Source organism: Furipterus horrens, unplaced genomic scaffold (genome assembly GCF_987537825.1).
Source record: "Furipterus horrens unplaced genomic scaffold, mFurHor1.1.pri manual_scaffold_10, whole genome shotgun sequence".
Lineage (NCBI taxonomy): Eukaryota > Metazoa > Chordata > Mammalia > Chiroptera > Furipteridae > Furipterus > Furipterus horrens.
The window spans coordinates 80,814,311-80,818,172 of NW_028327180.1; the positions used below are offsets into that span (position 1 = coordinate 80,814,311).

Sequence of the window (3,862 nt, forward strand, 5' to 3'; positions counted from 1 at the left end):
CTTGAAAGGCACCAAACTCAGCTTTTTCCAGGACGAAGGGTACTTAAAACCACCCACTGACGCCCACAAATGCAGACACACAAGCCTGCTGGCCTGTCGCGGCCACCTCACAGAATCCCACCCCCAAGCCCTCCCACAGAGCAGGGCTCTTAGGTGTGAAAGAGCTCAGTCACAACTCATAGAACGGGCTACAGAACCACGGAGTCCCTCCCTGACACCTTTGCTCTTTGACCGGCTCAATTTGCCGCCCTCACGGCCGCTTTTCCCCACCTGCTCCAAGCCTGGCGACACAGCTCCAGATGGAGGGTGCTCTCCCACCCACATATGGCGTGGGCCTTGGCGCCGCTCCTCACCTCCGGGAGATGAGCACCCCACGGCCCCTTACCTATAGAAGTTCTTCTACATCTCGTTCAGAGCAGGCCCCGCCTCTGCTCTCTGCTTCCTCCTCTTGGCCTAAGTGATAACCCAGCTGCCTGAGTCTCCTTGTCTCCTCGTCCACCTGCGCATCATCTCCTCGTCCACATGCGCATCATCTCCTCGTCCACCTGCGCATCATCTTGTCCACCTGCGCATCATCTCCAGGTCTCCCTTCATGCTGTGTGCTGAGGAACACTGGGCCTCCAACTCACCAAGGCTCGTCTCTCACGTCTTCATTACGTTTTACTATGAAAGGGATCAGCTAGATATAAAAGTTAATGACAATATTAAAGTGAGTCCCCATACTCCCATGGGCTAGACTTCAACATTTCCCATATTTGTCTGTGCACTGTGTCCTTGTTGAAATGTTTAAAGCAACGATCACATATCATTTACTTGAAATCCTTTGGGGCTGACTCTAAAATATAAAGACATTTTCCTACACAGCTACAACACCATACTACACCACACAAAATTACAGTGATCCTTTAACATCATTTAACACCAGTCTACATCCACATTTCCCTTGTTATCCCCCCAAAACGTCTTTTACAATTGGTTTCCTAGAGACAGAATTCCAACAAGGGCCACACTTCACATTTAATTCTTAGATCTCTGAAGTATTTTTAAATCTCAGCTACCACACCCCCCATTTCTGTCCCCGCACCATTACCTGGTGGCAGCAAATGTTTCGGGTGCTTTATAAGGCTCCCCTTCCTGGATTTGTTCGATCCCTCCCAATGTCATTTAACTTGTGCTTCTACGCCCCTCGTTTCTTGCAGACCAGAGGTTTCAAGAGCCTTAATTAGTTCTCAAACTTTGGTGGAAGCGGACTCACCTGGGAACTTGGTAGGAACACAAAGACCTAGGCCCTAACCTGCCTTGGTGAGCCCGGGGCTCCGTGCTCTTGATTCGCTCTTCAGGGTCCCCTGGCCTCATGGCCACAGGAGATGCTGCGCACTCCCGTCATATCACAACAGGGCACACATGTCAGATGGTCCACGTTAGTGACACTAATACTGGCCGTGGGTCCAGGGGGGGTGACAGGCTGAACTCACCGATATCAAGTCTTATGTGCAGTCACGCCTTTCAGCCCATCTTGGTCTGAGTTCTTTTTCTTTTTTTTTTTTGGACAATATAGTTTATTTTCTCATAAAAGTTCTACCAAAAATAGATTCTTCTTAACTTAAAAGTACAGGGTTACGAAAGCAAAATCTGAGTTGTTATCATTCATTACATGTTTTACAAACAGCAGTGAAAGGAAGAATCAACAGAACGGACTCTATAAATATAAAAACGTTCACTTCAAAAGCCTGACCTTGTCCTTTAGGAACCTGAAGGCGGGGTTCTTGCCGATTTTCTTATCGAAGATGGCCAGGAGCTCCTCCTCGGATCTGTGATGGTCACTGGTCGCAGCACAGTCCTGAGCTAACACCTTTTCTCGTAGCTTTTTGATTGCCATTTCGTTGTCTGGGGCCCGCTTCAGAACCCCTTTATTCGTTCCCTTCCAGCTGAATTTACCTTTCGCAGGAGTAGCTTCGTGGTTTTCTGGTTTTCCGCCGCAGAATGTCCTGGGAACTTGACCTTTTTCTTCTTAGAATCCGCTTCCACTTCGGAGCGCTCCCGCTTGCGCTTCCCGGCGCCTCGGCCTCCTGCTCGGCCTCCGGCCTCCTTCCACGCTTTTTGGGCTTCAGGCTGTTTGAATTCTCTCGGTGGTTTTCTCACTTTAGCTCCTTCCTTTCTTCTCCCTGTTCTCTGCCGCTCTCCCTTCCTCCCCCTCTCGTTTTCCTTCACCGCAGCTTGTCCTTCCGCGGGGTCGCGTGCTTGGGAGGGGCCGCCGCGCGGGACGTCTGCACGCGGCTTTGCCACTGATCGCGCGGTTCACTGCCGGAAGCTGCGGGAGAGATAGTCCACACCTGCTCCAGGATCGATTCATTGTGAACATTTCTTTTTTTTTTTTTTTCTTTTTTTTTTTTGGTTTTTCAATTACAGTTGTCCCCTTTTCCCCCAATTTCTCTCCCCCACCCAGCCCACCCCCTCTCCCGCAATCATATCCCTCCCCGTTGTCTATGTCCATGAGTCTTTTATACAGGCTCTTTAATTAAACCCTTCCCTTACTTATCCCCCTTCTCTCCCTCTCCCCTCCCCCCTATTGACTGCTATTCTGCTCTTTGTTCTATTTAGTTCCTTTGTTTGTGTTGTTCTTTAGTTTCCTCATTGTGAACTTTTAAACTGCTCTTCATCCAGCTCTGAAATTTTGCCTTTTTCCTGGGAATGTTGTCAGAACCACTAACCTGCTCTCAAAGTTCTCTCCCTCTGGGGCTGACACTGGGTCTTTTTATTAATTCGTTAATTTTCTGCAGCCACGCCTGCGTTTGACGCCGCCTCTGTGCGTCCTCCCTTCGTAGCCTTCGCCGCCGAACTTCTGATCCTCACCCACGCACTTGACGTGGCCTTGATAGTCGTCCCCCCAGAAATCTTTACCGCAGTCAATGCAAGAAAGGCGCTCGCAGTTCCCGCACACGGCCACGTGCTTTTCCACCTGTATATTTTCTTCACTGACTCGCCACACGCGTTGCACGTAAAAAATACCATCTTCGGCGAAATGATTTAATATCCTCTATCCAACAGAGACTGGAAGTCTTGTCCTCTCGGCCGGCGACCGCCAGCGGCTCTGGTCTGAGTTCTTCCGAACTTTTTCCCATAAGTTCTTTCCATTTTCTCCATGTCTTCAACTTCGACTCTCTCCACTTGCTCCTTAACTTAAAAAAAGAAAAGGAAAAATCATGCTTATCATAGTGTGGCTCATAACAACAAAGAAATAGATAAAACATAAATGTATAGAGAATTGGTTATACACTTCATTGAATAAAATGATGTGTGCAACCACTAGAAATTACATCACGCAAAAACATATGAAGACATGAAAAGATTCCTAATAAAATTTTACATAAAAATAAAGCTACAAAGCAGTCATATAAATAAAAGTAATCATAGCATGCATAGCTATATCATTTTCCCAAGAACAATCTCACAAGCAAAAGAACTGCTATAAATGCCCAGGCCTAGGAAAAAGCACAAGATATAGTTAGATGTGATTTTATCTGGGTGATGGGATGAGTCAGAAATTTTATTTCTGTTTTTGGCTTTTCTAAAACAGGCACAGATTAATTTTGAAAACACAACACATTATTTCTCTTCTTGATCTGGTACCCTCTCCAAGTTAGCATCCAAATTATTTACAGTCCTTTACCCGTGCATTTCTTGAATGAGTGGCTGATGCTTATTTTTCCTGCACTTAAGTACCATTCAATCACTTCATGATCTGTTTCCAGTCCAAATAGACTCTTGATGCTGTTTTCTTCCAACTATGTGTCTGCCACCTGATCCCTGTTCTCACCTTGACCTCTCTGAAGCATTTGGAAGTGTTGACACTGTTAGATTC

General features: G+C 46.8%; 1 pseudogene; it reads right to left on the reverse strand.

Moving 5' to 3' along the window:
* Positions 1-1,717: 1,717 nt before the first annotated feature.
* LOC150000828 (cell growth-regulating nucleolar protein-like) lies at positions 1,718-3,012 on the reverse strand (annotated as a pseudogene).
* Positions 3,013-3,862: the final 850 nt, after the last annotated feature.